Source organism: Canis aureus, chromosome 6 (assembly GCF_053574225.1).
Source record: "Canis aureus isolate CA01 chromosome 6, VMU_Caureus_v.1.0, whole genome shotgun sequence".
Taxonomy (NCBI): domain Eukaryota; kingdom Metazoa; phylum Chordata; class Mammalia; order Carnivora; family Canidae; genus Canis; species Canis aureus.
This window is the reverse complement of record NC_135616.1, coordinates 32,626,721-32,643,464: the sequence shown is the minus strand read 5'-3', so window position 1 is coordinate 32,643,464 and position 16,744 is coordinate 32,626,721. Positions and strand designations below refer to the sequence as shown.

General features: G+C 39.2%; 1 protein-coding gene across 4 annotated transcripts in view; it reads right to left on the bottom strand.

Annotated features, from left to right (window-relative positions):
- Positions 1-16,744, bottom strand: part of LOC144315680 (uncharacterized) — a 471,692-nt gene that overhangs the window by 348,231 nt on the left and 106,717 nt on the right. Inside the window, exons 5-6 of one of the 4 annotated variants that reach the window (XR_013381455.1) lie at positions 8,380-11,217; positions 7,609-7,833 (exon numbers count right to left, since the gene is read on the bottom strand). The exons of 1 other annotated variant lie outside the window; for it this stretch is intronic. The gene's annotated coding sequence lies outside the window, so the exon portion shown is untranslated. Of the gene's footprint in view, positions 1-7,608; positions 7,834-8,379; positions 11,218-16,744 lie in introns of those variants that run through there. 2 more of the 4 variants (XR_013381456.1, XM_077900604.1) reach the window with 2 other exon arrangements.

Below are 16,744 nucleotides of genomic sequence, written 5' to 3'. Positions count from 1 at the left end.
CAAGGATTCTGGCTACATTTGTCGGAAGTACATTAGGAGAGACTTTAAATGCCTCCAGACACAATCCCACAAACATGGACACTGGGTGGCTGACCACACAGAGGAATCCTGAAAAAGCCAGTCTCATGTTGACAACTCTCCTAAGTACCTCAACTTAGACTGATAGCTACCTTCTCTGAATTCCTACATTTTAAAGATAGTTGATCTATTTAATATTTCCCTGTAGAACGGACCAGTCACTACCACTGGGAAGAAGATACAATGGAGAATACCACTTTATCTTGGTGCTTTGGATATTTACCTTCTACTAGTGCTTGTGCATAAGGCAACGTGATGTTAGGTATCGTGAGACTTGCAAACCAATGCTCGTAGGAATTCAGAGTCAAATCGCTATTGAAAGTAATCATGAAAGGCTTCAGGGAGGTGGCAATGTTTTTAAGTAACCCTTGAGGTGAGGACTCTCCAGTAAAAAATGAAATGGAAGGTGTTGGAAGAACTGCAAATAATTGAATGTGGAAAAAGGAACAAATGTCAGCACAAAAGCAGTAAGAGCTCAAGGCTAGAGAGTGATGAGAAGGGAATGCACACCCTTGAATCAAAAGCGTTTGAGAATTTGGACTTTAAACCATGTGTGACTGGGTGGACTCTGGGAGGCTTTCAAACGTAAGCTACCTAGAGACTGATTTTATGGCAGTGTGTTTATCTGAGAGTAAAAGGAGACTGCAAACCGAGTGTAGGAATTTAAGAAAATCAGCACTTCAACTAGAGCAGCAGCCACCGGAAGAAGCCAGTAACCCAATTCTAGCAAAACATTAAGTTCTTTGCCATTCATTTCAGGCTAAGTAGCCTGGGGCAGGGAGTGTTTGATTTTTTTCCTTCAGTTCCCTCATCTAGCACAAGATTGGTCCCAAGTCAGATGCTCTGTGAACAACTGCTGATGGTCTAACATGAAAACCTCTTATCTCATCAACCACTGAACTTTTTCTGGGGGTAACAACAGACGGCACTCCTAGGGTCCACCCCAGGCAGAAAATGGACTGGATCCTCAGCCTCATCCATCGTATCAAGGGTCTTGGTTAGAGTGTTCCCTCTGTGAAAGCTCAAACTGTATTTCAACAAACATCATCCAGCTTCCCCCTCCGTGAGGATGTGGAACATCACAATCCTCTGCAGCACAGAAGGCTTCTACATGAAATTTCAGAGCAACCTGTGGTGCCCCATTCGTGACTATGGTCACATATGCTAACATCTTTGGGTAAGAAGCAGTCATCTAACACCAGCATTTTTTAGCCTATTCTAGCATTTCTTAAAGAGGACTGCATGGTCCTATTTAGAACTTTGAGTGTGGGTGCTCAGCAAACTCCACATGGAGAATGGGGGTTCATTCACAGGACACAGGGCAATCCAAGTAAATTGAGATGGGTGTTGCAGGCCCACTTAGGCAAACTGCTCTGTGAAGCTGTGTCCATCACTGTGTGAATATGGGTAGAGATGGGGGCATGTGAGGCCTCCATGCTTCTGAAAGCTTTATAACTCATATCCCATCAACAAACAAACTTGGATGAAGAAGAATTTCACCTCTAAGGAGTTGAAAACAATGTTATAGGCCATGTTTGTGATTGTGATTCAACTCTGGGTTGCCATAATAATATGTAATAATCATACCATGTTTGTTCCCTCTTTGGCCATCCCAACTTGCCTAAAGTAGGATTGATGAACCCATTTTATAGATTCTGCTGACAGAATTAAACAGAAACCATCACTCTAGGTCTTAGGAAAAAATGCTATAACCAACTGCGTTATCTTGGCAGAAATTCTTTATGCTGACAAAAATCTAGTATTCATAGGAATAAGAGAAATGAGTGATATTATAAATGGATACAATGTTTTAGGAGGCAATAATATTTATCAAAATTACTTGTGAATTTATTATTTGATTCTGAAATTCTTCCTCTAGAAATCTATCCAACATGAACGTCCATGTACACGAAGACATGTGTGAAAATGTCTATTACTACATGGTTTGTCATATTGGAAAAAAAATTGTGCCAAATTCAATGGGTGCATCATGGTTCATCCATACTATGGAATATCACAGACATTTTTTTTTAAAAAAGATTTTAACTTTTTAATTCTATATACTTATCTGTATCTTGACACTTTTAATGATTATGTATTCATATGCTAATTTTAATTTTATTTTTAAACCTTTTAATGTAAAAAAAAAAAAAGTCTAGAATCCAAAACCTGGATTCACATCCAATGTATGTTGCATGATCTGACAATCTGTAAAGGGCTTTATAGTTTTCTTCCCAGCTTTATTGAGATGTAATCAACCAATAACATTGTGTACTTCAAGGTCTAACATGTGATGACTCAATATATAGATACATTGTAAAGTAATTACATGAAGATTAAAGGTTGGTTAACACCTTTATTACTTCACATATTGAGCATTTGTGTGTGTCTGTGTATATGTGTGCCTGTGTTGAGAAAATTTAAGATCTAAACTCTTAGCAAATTTCAGGCATGTAATACAATATCATTAACCAAGGTCACTATGCTATATTTTAGATGCCCAGAATTTACTCATCTCATGATCTAAGTTTGTGCCCTTTGACGAACATGTCCAATTTCCTCCATATCCCCAGGTTCCTGGTAACTACTCATGTATGGTTTCTAAGAGTTTGGCTTTTGTAGATTTTACATATGAGATCAGGCACTATTTGCCTTTCTCTGTCTGACTTATTTCACTTAAAATATGTAAAGCATTTTTTTAGATCCATATGTCAAACAATTTAGTCTTCCCAGGATCTGGAGTTACATAAGGTTCGATGTTAGAGCTTCTGGGGGAAACTATGATATGAATTCTAACACTGTAGTGTGCTTCTAACAGTTTTTTTCCTCCTTAGGAGGTCTGTACTGAGTGCTGTACCAAGCTGGGTGTTACCTACAGAAAACAAATAAATTGGGTATCAGGAGAGAACACATGGGGCTAACACAGATTTCTTCCTGGCCTACTAGATACCCTGGGTCTTTTCTGTTTTTCCTTCAGGGAAGTTAGAAGAGGGCACAGTCATAGAAGCATTCTTCAATGAGGGTGAAAATTGAGGCCACATGGCTCCTTCCAGCCCTTTCCAAGCTGTCTTCATCCCCCTGTTGACAGTACATAGCTGTAAGAAGGGAGTGGAGATGTGGTACGATGAGATGCTAACTGTGAAATAAGGAGTTGGATAAACTAGGCAATTTCCAACAATGAGACTTGAGATTAGCTATTTAATTTCTCTGAAACTCAAATTCATTATTAATTTTGACTAAACACATCCTGCCTCCCACACTGATTTTTCATGGGAAACGGTCAATATAAAAGCATGAAAGCACCTGCATAAACTACAAAGTTGTATGCCAAAACATGAATTATTCCACAAACTTTCTTTTTTGCTGTGTTTCAGATGGCTTTGTGGAAAAATTCTCAAGCTGTGCAGGTTTCCATTCTTTTCTGACCATGACACATTTTAAAGATGCCACCTCCAGGCCAAAGTTGAAGAAATCACCCGAGTATGAAGTAGTATGTGTAGAATTAGATGTAAGCTTACTTGTGTTGTGGGTCAGGACCTATTACATGTAAATACACATGTGCATGACTCAAAGTTTACATCTTTAAATTACCAAAATGATGACAAGACGTTAAACTAAGATCAGATCCCAAAATAGTATTATCTGTGGTATCAGATATAAGCCACCTTTCAAGCCAAGAAACTCAGAGCACCAGAAAGGATGAAGAATAGGCTGCACAGACAGATGTGGAAGGAAAGACCACTGGTCAGGGGGTGACAGCTGGGAGTGATTATCCAAACTCCTGGTTTTCACTTGTTACAGCAGTCAACTCTCAGGGAAAGAAAGAAAACGTTCCCAGCCTCTCATGAGACTCCACAAGAAAGTTCTCTCCTTGTGAGTCCCAAAGGGCCTGACTGGATCTGCCTATTATATCATCTTTCAAGTGGAAACGGAGCAGGGCAGGCCTGTCCATCAATCAGGATTACATGTGACCTGCCGCCACCTCCTCCTGGCAATGCCTGTTGCACTGCTGCAGGTAAAAAGACCAGAAATAACCTTCTAAAGTCTCCTTCTGCCTCATGATACTAGAACCTATGTTCTCTTGGGGGGCGGGGGGGGGGGGGCTGGCCATATTATGAAAACTGAAGATAAAAATACAATAGAATAGGGATCCCTGGGTGGCGCAGCGGTTTTGGCGCCTGCCTTTGGCCCAGGGCGTGATCCTGGAGACCCGGGATCGAATCCCACGTCAGGCTCCCGGTGCATGGAGTCTGCTTCTCCCTTTGCCTATGTCTCTGCCTCTCTCTCTCTCACTGTGTGCCTATCATAAAAAAAAAAAAAAAAAAATAGAATAAAAACCTTAACTAGTGCTCTGACATCCAAATCTCAGATATATCCAAGCAGACATGTGACAAGTTTCTTTTGTATTCCCTTAACAACATGGTGTCTGCTGCCCCACCAGCACCTCAGAGAGGTCTCCTTCCCCTATGCTTTTGGAGGGGGTGAATGGATCCTCCCCAGAACTCTACATCCTCTTTCTTCAAAATATGGACTCAAACCTGATTATTGTTCAAGTTTCCCCCCAAAGCCCTGAAATGTATACAAATCCCCCCCATCTGCAATATTAATTTGGTTTTATCTACATTTTTAAATTTCTTAAAGGAATTTGGAGGAAGAAATTTGATTGTTTCCTGTTAAGAAATTTACTATAGCCCAATTAATTTTCAAGTCAGGCTTAGTGAAGAACAGAAATCACTGCTCAGGGACCATCTCTCTTCTCAGAGGAAAACACGATGAAAGATTTCCATTTACCCAGTGATGCCCCAGAGGCTGGTGTCAGAATGCTGGGTTTGGTACTTGGGGAGAATAAGCAGGCATGTGCCTCAGGGCTGAGAATGAGGTACTCAGCTGTTGTCATTCTCTCTTTTTGGGTGAGAGAACTCTTGGCAGTAGAGGTAACTACTCAGCATTGGAAGAAAAGGCATCATACTGGAGTGAACGTTGCCTCTTCAAAGAGTGACGCTATTGAGTTTTGTCTGATTTTTAGATGTGGGAGATGCCACTGACCTAAGTCTCCAATGCTCACAAGTGATGTTGTCTGCAAAAGGGATAAAGCAAGGGGAAGGAGTGGAAGAATTTCCTCCAGCCTCTGTCTTTAAATGTGGCCTTCATGTAAGCCACCATGGATGAACAACAAAAGAGGGCTATACAATATAAGCTTCTCTTAGAAGTTGACTAAAATGACTACATCATCAGGATAGACCTCAAACTGTAATGAAAAGCAAAATTAAGTACCATAAACTTAATAGTGGATAAATACCAGCTTCCAGAAGTTTCTGGATATGCCAATATGGACACTCCATATTGCTGGGTCTTCAAGTAGGTCCAGCCACCTGAAATAGACAATTCCAGACTCTCAGGGAGACACAGGAGAGGGTGAGTCCTTGCACAAAAGTCATCTCCCTCTTGCTTCACTTAAACCTGAGTCCCCTATGTTAAGAGAGCTATGCTATTTCTTCCCTATCTTTCAGATATGGCTGAAATAGTGATTGAACTGGGAAAATAAATGTGACCTCCAGATACGTAAGCACTCCATCTATCCACTGCTGAGAGATGGATTTTCAAGGAAGGAACAGGGGAAGTATGAGGACACTGAAGATCTGAACTGGTGAAGGAAAGCATCTAGCATACCTGAAATAAACCCCACGTCATCAAATCATTGGATTCAATTTGCCAAAATTTTATTGAGAACCTTTGTGTCTAAGTTCATGAGAGATGTTGCGCTCTTTTTCTTCATATAGTTTTTTTGTGCTTTGAGTTTGTTATTAGGGTAAAACTGGCCTAACATGAGTACCTGTTCCTTCTTCTACTTTCTAGAAGAGATTTCAAAAAATTCCTTGGTATTCTTCATTGAATATTTGATAAAATTCTCCTCTGAAACCACACGGGCCTATGGATTTCTTTCTGGGTAGCTGTTTAATTAAAAATTCAATTCCCTGAATTGTTATAGGATTACTAAAAATATCAACTATATACCAGGTCAGTCCATCTGTTTGTGTTCTTGAAAACCCAGTGGAATTCACCTAAGTTGTCAAATATAGGTCTGCATACCTGGTTGTGGCAATTTCATACTGTCTTTCTGAGGTCTTCATGGCCTATCATGACACCCTGCTTCATTCCTGATACTGTTAATTTCTTTTCTGTCAGTCTTGCTACATATTTGTCAGTTTTATTCATCTTTTCCCAGAACTAGCTCTTTGTTTTCAATTTCATTGATTTCTATTATTCTCCATATTTCCTTCCTTCTTGCTTTGAGTTTATTCACTGTGTTCTTATTCTAGGTTTGTGAAATGAGGGCTTAGAAATATTTTTTCCTCTTCCCTAATATAAGCATTGAGACTATGACTTTTCCTCTCAGTACTACTTTAGCTGTGTTATTTTGATAAATTGTATTTTCATTTTCATTCAGTTCAAAATACTATTTTTCTTAAGATTTATTATTTCAGGGATTCCTGGGTGGCTCAGCAGCTGAGTGTCTGCCTTTGGCTCAGGGCATGATCCCAGGTCCAGGGATCAAGTCCCACATTGGGCTCCCCACAGGGAGCCTACTTCTCTCTCTGTCTAGGTCTCTGCCTCCCTGTGTCTCTCATGAATAAATAAAATCTTTAAAAAAAATGATTTCATACAATATTCAGCAAGATATTTAGTTCCTAAGTGTTCAGAGATTTTCCTGTTACTCCTTTCTAGTTTTACTCCACCAAGGTCAGAGAATGACTATATATTAATATATATACTAATATATATATTCTTTTAAATTTGCTCAAATTTGTTTATGGTCCAGGATGTTATCTATGGGGATTTAAATTCTGTGGAAACTTAAATGTTTATCTGTTCTCCTTGGGTGGCACGCTCTATCAATGCTAGTTAGACCTTGTTGATTGATGATGCTGTGGAATTTATCCATATCCTCGCTGATTTTCTGCCTGGTTGTTCTAACAACTGATTTGGTAGCATATCTCAACACTCCCTGAAGTGTGGATTTTTTTGTTTTACATATTTTGTGACTTGTTTGGTGCAATAATATTTAGATTGCTGTATCTTCTTAGTGGACCACCTAATTTATCAGGTACTAATACTTGCTTCTACTTTAATATTTACATAATATTTTTTCCATCCTTTTACATTCAACATGCTTATAGGCTATATTTAATGTGAGTTTCTTGTAGACAGCATATAGATGGGTGAGGTTTCCTTAATTCATTCTGACAATGTCTTCTAACAGATGTACTTATATAACTTATATTCATGATACCTCTTTTTCAGAATTTTTTAAAAGATTTATTCATCAGAGATAGGGACAGAGACAGAGAGACAGAGACACAGGCAGAGGGAGAAGCAGGTTCCATGCAGGAGCCCGATGTGGGACTCAATCCCAGATCTCCGGATCACAACCCGAGGGGAAAGCAGCTGCCCAACCACTGAGCCACCCAGGTATCCCACAGTACGTGATACCTCTTGATTGGAAAGAGTAAATGTGTTTCATCACTGATCTCATGTAGTTTTTTTTTTTAAGATTTTTTTTATTTGTTTGAGACAAATAAGAGAGAGAGAGAGAGAGAGAGAGAGGAAGAGACACAGGCAGAGGGAGAAAGAAGCAGGCTCCATATAGGGAGCTTGACGTGGGACTCTATCCCGGGTCTGCAGGATCACACTCTGGGTTGAAGGTGGCGCTAAACTGCTGAGCCACCTTGGCTGCCCAATCTCACGTAGTCTCTGCTGACAAACAGAAGTGAAAGTGGCTGGGAGGCTCAGTCCCGTTAGATATGTGACTCTTGATTAATGCTTAGGTCATGATCTTAAGGTCATGAGATCAAGCCCTGCATCAGGCTCTGCACTCAGCATGGAGTCTGCTTGAGATTCTCTCCCTCCCCTTACCCCCTCCCCGACTTTCTAAAACAAAATCTTTAAAAAAAAAAGTGAAGGTGGTCTCATTACTACTGGGGCTTTGTGAAAGTTTTGGCTTTCTAACAGATGCCCCCTGACACCATCCAAGCAAGATGGGTATTATGTACTGAGTGATTGTCTTTCCCCCATATTCATAAATTAAAGCCCTAACTCCTATGTGATGGCATTTGGAAATGAGGCCTTTAGGAGGTAATTAGATGAAGGGCAGGAGGGACCTGGTCTATTGAGATAAGTGGCTTTATCAGAAGAGACACAAGAGTTTGTTCTCTATTTCTCCATCATTTTTGTTCTCCATTTCTCCACCATGTGACAACACAACAAGGCACCAGCTCTCTGCAAACCAGGATGAGCTCTTACCAGAACCAGACCATGCTGGTATGTTGGTCTCAGACTTCCAGCTTCCAGACTGTAAGAAACATATTTTTGTTATTTAAGCACCCAGCTTATATTTTGTCAGGGCAGCCCAATCAGATTAAGGCTATGGAGGAGAGGTCTCTCACTGTCATCCTGGTCTTTAACAAGAGCAAGGCTTTTATTTAGGCTTTTTATGCTCTGTACCCATTAATGGGTTTTCAGCTTCTCTGGGACCCAATATGAGATAAATGAAATCCCAAAAAGAAACACCAGGTAACTCACCTTATTTTCTTTGAGTCCCCAATTTCCTAGCTTGTCTAACTTCTCTCCTTACGCTACCCATAATGTTCAAGACTTTTATTCCTATTTACTGGGAGAAATAAAGAAAAACATGTATGTTCCGTCTATCTTAATGGGAAAATCCTTTTAGTGGACTTTTGAAGGAAACAAAGTACTTTTTAACAAATGTGCTGAATCTAAATTCTAGGAAGTAATGATCCCATTGTACTCGGACACTGTCACACTGGGTCTGAAATGCAAGACTCCATTTTCTGAGTTACATTTTTAAAATGAACATTAATTATTATTCATGCAGAAGAGTACAAGTACTATGTTATATAGTATCACATTAGAGAATCTTGTCACACGAGGAATGGTTGAGACCTAGATCTGATTCAAGTGTTGACTGTCCTAGAGTAAGTTTGTTTTTTATGAATCTTGAGGGAAAAATAAGATAAACAGGTTTTATATAGCTAAATGAGGCAATTCAGTCTCAGTAAAAAGGACTTGCTGATGATAATAGTAGTAGTAATAATAAATAGCTGTGAGTATTCTACATAGCCAAGGTACAAAATGTTTTACATGTAAGCATCTCAATTGATTCCTACACCACCTTGTGATGTGGAAATTGTAGTCTCCATCTTTGGAGGGGAAAGACCAAAGCTTTGAGGAGCTGAGTCACTCATTCAAATCCACACAACTAGCATGTAGTGGGGTTGGGATTCAAACCCCTGTCGGTGTGGCTCCAGACCCAGGGTTGTTAAACCATTATGCTTCTACTGCCCGTCCCCCACACCCAAGATGACTTCTGAGCCATCAAACAGCTATACTCAGATTCTTAAAAGTCTGCAGAAATATGTCTCTCTTGGTGAGCTATGCCTGACATCTTATGGTGAAAGGATCTTTCATTATTGTGAAAACAGGCTTCAGTAGCTACATGCCTCTCTCTTCTTTGCATCTCAGCCATTTAATCATTTGAAATTGAGTGAGTCTGTACACATATCTGAGATGTGCTGGCCTTTCTTCCCCATGTATCCCAGTTGGTTTATTTAAGAACTGAATTTCTCAAGCTGTGCATGACAAGTACAGGGAAGCTCCTCACAACCAGGAAATAAGAGCAAATGACTGAATTTTTTTTTTCTGTTTTCCCTTTTACATCTTTTTTGCTCCAGTCTCTTTGAAGACTGTATTAATCTACATGCATTTTACACTGAATGTTTCTCATCTTGTCCTGAAGGGAGGATTTTCCAAATGGAAAAAGGAGTTTTAATCATGGCAAATTTTGTTCAATTCTTGCTTTGATAGCAGTTCTTTTCTAGTTCTAGTTCTTAAGTCCATATAAGTCATGTAAAAGCAAATCTATTATTTCATGCTTAGGGTCTGGCAAGCTCTAATGAAAATAATATTTATTTTAAGACACATTAGCTCTGTGTGTGTATGTAATGGTTGGGAGGACTAACTTTGGTGTCAGACAACAAAGCTGTATTTGAGTTTATTCTTTCACTTGTTAATTGTAGGACCTGGGTCTTCTCCCCCTCTGTAAAAACAGAGATAACTGTAAAACATCTCTCTTAGGTCTGCTGTATCTAAAGTAGGGTGACTTTTTGTGAGTTTTTTAATATGCCTAGCACACAATGTCTAACACATAGGAAGCATTCCATTAACATCAACACCATTCCTTTTCTATTATCAATTTGATGAGGAAACATTTTTTGCCATGTTATATAATCACAAATACCTGAGCAGCAAATAAATATATACACATACATTGTACACATATAAATAATTTTTTTCCTGGAAATCAATCTATCAAAGGAAAATAAGTATTTCCAGAGAAAGTATTGCACACTCATCTAATGTGCGCTTACCTGAGTGAAGGCTCTGATTCTCACATTCTCTAGAACACTGTCCAATAAAACTCTCTGTCCAGTTCTGTAGCCACTAACCACTTGTGTCTCCTGAGCACTTGAAATATCACTAGTGCAACTGAGGAACTGAGTTTTAAATTCTAATTTGAATAGCCACATGTGGCTAGTAAGCTCTCTGATTGGACATCACATTTGTAGAGACTGGTCCCTCTGAAGAGCTGACAGACACTTTTTAAAGTCCATCAAAACTTTGAAATTCTACTGGATTCAGGATTCTCTGGAGATATGAAAGGTCTTACAGGAATTTTAGAAGTTTTGGCAAGTAAATGATTCTACAAGCTAGGGCCTCTTGTTTTCTCTTTTTACCTTCACACTCCAACTTGACACTTTCATACTTTACCCCCCCCCCCCCCGCAACATTATTTAAGCAAGTGAAATTAGGTTAAACTATACAACAATTATTATATTATATTATCAAATCACCTAACAGCTTGTATAGAAGCTTTGTTTTGAAACTCTTACTCCTTTTAATGAAAATAGGAGAAGAATATGGACTGGTATTTCTAGCATCCATAGGTTCTTTCTCTCTCCTCACGAGGCCCAAGGCAATGGAGTATGTGCAGTCACTGCTTTGCAGAAGACCACTTGCTGAGGACAAAGTGCTAGTGACATCAGATAGGCTTTGGTGGTAGATCTGCCAGTGAGACAAGATGCAAACATAATCATTCCTCACATTTACAGAGTACTTTGAATCTTTTTAAGAAAGATACCTGAAAAAAAAGGAAGAATAGCTGAGAAGTTCAACATCTTATTTTTTTTTTTAAGATTTTATTTATTTATTCTTGAGAGACAGAGAAAGAGAGAGAGAAAGGCAGAGACACAGGCAGAGGGAGAAGCAGGCTCCATGCAGGGATCCCGACGTGGGACTCGATCCCGGGTCTCCAGGATCACGCCCTGGGCCGAAGGCAGGCGCTAAACCACTGAGCCACTAGGGCTGCCCAAACATCTTATTTTTTTAATTATTCTATGCATCAGGCAGATTAGATATGTAAGATACAAAGAAGTTTGTGATAGATCCAGAAAATACTAGACTCCTTGATTCCTAAACTACTATATTTTACTCTTGACTCACTAACCTAATGCACTCTTGCACAGGACAGGGCATTAATATTCCTTTGACTGATTCTCATAACGGCCAACTACAAAAACCTTTAAATGATCTAGTTATGTCCAGAAGTTTTACAACCACAGAATATTGTTTTTTCTAGTATATAAAGCAAACATATTGGTGAACAGCTCTCAAAAGTAACCTTCGCTTCCAGAGAAATGAACCTAACCCTTAAGACAAAAGGCTTTGCCATAATACTGTGTAGCAGTAAATCCAGGTCACAGATACAAGAGGTCATGGGTCACAGAGAGGAATGTAACATGAGGGAAGACAAATGAGTCAGCAAAGCCCTCCTTGCCAATGCAAATTAGTATGTAATAAGTATCTCCTGTCATGAGAGTTTCAAAGGAAGTGATGGGAGGAAACTGGCGGCATGGCTGCATTGTACCTACCCTAGGTTCAGAATCTAATCACTCATGGTACAGATAAGAATGTCAAAACATGGAGAAATACCATACTACAATCATTAAAGAAAGTAACACTGATATATAGATTGTACCACTTCTCAAGGCCTAAGAGTTTCCAAAGGAGCATCTCTGAAATGTTGACTAAAAGTTGGTATAGAGTAAGGTCATGCTCTGGGAGAGTTATATAAGCCTGTCTAACCAAAACCCATCTCCTGCTAATGAAGTAAGAGAAGGTACAACCTACAGTCTGCAGTCCTGATGACATGTATGACCCAACCAGTGCCACCCAGAGGAGAACATTCTTTGGCTAGCACTGTCCAGTGAGAAATCTGACTGACCATTACCAACTGCATTTAGTGATCAAGACCACAAAGCGATGGACAGCTCAGTGATATTAGCCATTGATAAACTGTACAGATGACATGAGACAAACCTTGTTGCAAATTCTTTTTCTATCTCTCATCCTATTAAACTGAAACTAATGCTTAAATATAGAAAAGACAACCCTGACCTCACAATGTATACTGAAACATTCACCGTATTACCAAAGAGAGGGGGAAACGATAGTCCGGACAGCTCTAGCCCCACTGTGTTAGTTTGTTGACCTCAGGCCACTAGTACTTATTTTTAATTTAGTAGATAAGGACTTAGGAATTGCTTTTCTTTGAGACAACAAGAAAATCAAGTCCATGGCATTGGTCTAGTCAGCTCCACTGAATTTGTCATACCCAATGCATCCAACTGAGTTACCAGCCCAGATGGGGAGTCGGGCAATTAGGAAGACCCCAGGGAGTGGTTGCTTGACTTCCTGAAAGGTTTCCAGCAGGTGGGTCTCTAATCTGACAGGATTCCAGGCCACAGCTGGGAAGCCCTGGGACACAGCAACAATTCTTCCAAAGGTCCATCTTTAAAACACTAAGGTAAAAATAGCTTTTTCCTTCTGTGAAATGTCATTTCACATTTTACCCAGGTCCAAAATTCAAAGATCCATGTTATATTGAGTGCTAAACTCAGCCATCCTTAGGCATTTTCCTATCTTTTGTAGCAGTAAAACTGGCTACTTTTTAGACTGCATTTAAAGGGAATTTAAATGTACTTAAAGGACAGACAGTGTTAACCATTCAGGAAAAGAGGGGGGGGAAAAAAGAGTAGGGAGACTAAAATGAGATGGGACATCCATCCTGTCACAGGAAATAGACAGTAGTGGCTAAGAATATTGATGAAAATATTGAAAATCAATTTTAAGTGCTTCCTACATGGAAAATCAAAAGTAGGACATTTCATACATCACTACTGGCCTGATTCTTTCATTCCTTGCCTGTCATTTTGACTTTGTGCTTTTTTTCCTCCTCTCGTCAGGTTGTTTTCTTCTTGACTAAAGAAAAAAATAGAAGCTGACTGGATATGGTTCCAGCCAGAAATTTCTCTGCAGAGGGACTCTCGCAGGTTGTGGTTGCATCAGCTCTCACAGGTCAAGTCAGGCACAGAACACACATATGAAGCACTGCAACTGAGTTACATAAGTGTTGAGCTAAGCATAAGGGGAATCAAGTAATCAGTGAGGACATCTCCATTCTGTTCTCTATGGAGGATCATTTAAAAGTATCTTTTTTGAAGATTTTATTTACTTATTTGAGAAAAAAAAAAAAGAGCAAGTGCACACACAATCAAGGGAGGGAGAGAAGCAGACTCCCCACTGAGCATGAAGCCTGATATAGGGCTCGATTCCAGGACCCTGCGATTATGACCTGAGCTGAAGGCAGATCCTTAACTGACAGAACCAGCCAGGCCTCCCTAAAATTATTTTTTAAATAAATTTGGTTTTCTGAGCAGTTTTAATTTTATAGTATCACTGAGCAGAAAACACAGATCCCACATATATTACTTTTTCCTACACATGCACAGCTTTCCTCATTATCAACAACCCCCACACACACACCATAGTGGGACATTTGTGACAACTGATGAACCTATATTGACACATCATTAGCATCCTAAGTCCCTAGTGAAACATTATGGTTCATTCTTCCTGTTGCACATTCTATAGACTTTGGCCAATTCGTAATGATACATATCCACCATCAGTACCATACAGAGTATTTTCACTGCCCTAAAACTTTGTGTTCTGCCTCTCTTCTTCCCCTCAACTTTTGATACCCATGCATCGTTTGACTGTCTCCATCATTTTTCTTTTTCCAGAATGTCATAGAGTTGGAATCATTAAGTATGTAGCCTTTTCAGATAGGTTCCCTGCCCTTAGTAATATGAACTTAAAGTTCTTCCTTATCTTTTCATGAACGGATAGCTTTCTTTTTCAGTGCTGAGTAATCCTCCATTGTCTGGGCTATCCATTCATCTTCTGAGGACATCTTGGTTGCTTCCCAATTTTGGCATTCAACGAATAAAACTACTATAAACATCTATGTACCTATTTCTGTTGTTGACATAACTATTTTTCATTCCTCTGGGTAAATAATAAGGAAAGCAGTCGCTGAATAATGTAGTAAGAGTATGCACAGTTTGGTAACAAACAGCCCAACTGTCTTCTAATGTGGTGGTGCTATTTTACTTTCCCACCGGTAGTGAATGGCAGTCCTTTCCCTGATCCATATCTTCACTAGCATTTGACGTTGTCAGTAGTCTTGGCCATTCTGATAGGTGTAGAGTAGTAGCTCATTGTTCTAATTTGCATTTCTCTGATGACCTAGGCTATGGAGCATCTTCCCATATGCATATTTGCCATCAGTCTATCTTCTCTGGTGAGGCGGCTAGTAAAGTCTTTGGCTCATTTTTTAATCAGGTTGTTATTTTTTTTGTTGTTGAGTTCCAATGGTTCTTTGTAATAGTTTAGATAATGATCCTTTAACAAAGAGGTCTTTGGCATATATTTTCTGCCACTGAGTGGCTTGTCTTTATTCTCTTCACAGTGTTTTTGGTACAGTAGGAATTTTTAATGAAGTTCAGCTTATCAGTTATTTCTTTCGTGGATCAGGCCATCGGTGTTGTATCTAAAATGCCATTGCCACACCCAAGTTTGTTTAGCTGTTGTAGCATTTTACAATGTACAATTTTACAATGTTGTTTTACTTTAGGCCTGTGATCCACTTCTTTGTGAAGAGTTTAGACTCTGGGTCTTCTTTTTTTTTTTTTTTTTTTTTCATGAGATGCTGTTTTTCCAGTATGACTTCTTAAGGAGACTCTCTTTTCTCTATTGTACCACCTTTGCTTATTTGTCAAATTTCCATTGACTATATTTCTGTGGGTCTATTTCTAGGATCTCTATTCTGTTCCACTGATCTATTTGTCAATTCTTTTGCCAATACCACACTGTCTTGATTATTGTTGCTTTATAAGTCTTGAGGGCAAGTGGTAGCAGTCCTTCCTATTGTTCTCCAACATTGTCTTGGCTATTGAATGTTTTTCACCTCTCCATATTAACTTTAGAATCAGTTTGCTGGAGGCACCTGGGTGGCTCAGTGGTTGAGCTTCTGCCTTTGGCTCAGGTCATGATCCTGGGGTCCGGGATTGAGTCCCGCATCAGGCTCCCTGCATAGAGCCTGCTTCTCCCTCTGCCTATGTCTCAGCCTCTCTCTCTCTCTGTGTCTCTCATGAATAAGCAAATAAAATCTTTAAAAAATAATAATAATCAGTTTACTGAGATTCACAAAGTAACTTTCTAGGATTTGGATTGCATTCAATCTTAGATCAAGCTTATTATAAAACATAATATGTGGATATTATGATGTATATAATTCTGCAAAATTATGCTCATTTCATAAGATCATATGACTTGCTGTGGCCAATGGGATGTGAATAGAAACATTTTTATGTTACTTCTAGACAGAAACTTAAAGCACCAATACATAATTTTTAATTTCTCTTTGCCTGTTTCTTTAGCTTTTAGTAAAAGCACACACTCTATTTAGTCCTACAAAAAAGAGCTCTTTCAAAACTCCATATTTATTTTTTAAGTTTCAAAAATCCTGTTTCTTGCAAATGAAAGCTTTAACTTCCATACTGTGGTTTCTGTTGTGGGCTCTATAAAGTCAGAGCTGACCTTATTCCTTATTTCTGCCATATCTGCCATACCCCCAAGGACAGTGCCTACAGAAAGCTGTCCTTGCTGCCCAAGAGATAGAAGGAATTAAAGCAATTCAAGAATAGGAACCCGAGGTTAATATCTGTCAATATCATCCTAATACATGTGATAAAATACATCATGGGTAATAAAACAGCCCAGGCTTGCCACACTACCTACACACAGAGAGCCTGATATTACCTATTTACAATTGCCCTATCATGGCTCTACAGCCTCCATGGCTCTTTGACATTTTCACTCCTGGAGGCCATCTGTATCCCCCAGACACCATAATTTCATGTTCTGTGTACTCAAGGAGACATTTCTAATAGTAACTTCCTCTGAAGTTCTTCCTTTAAATACAAATAAAATTCATCAATATCACAAAATACCTGGTAAAGAGTGAAACTATAATTTTTGTTGGAGTGGTGGTTTAGATGCTGAGAAAGATAGTCATTTTAGTGAATATAAATAGGCCATTTTTTTCCGTTGGGATCAATCTGATGGATGGTTTTAGTTATTCCCATCTAAGATTACAGTCTTCCTCTTATTTTGGAGAATAACTGAA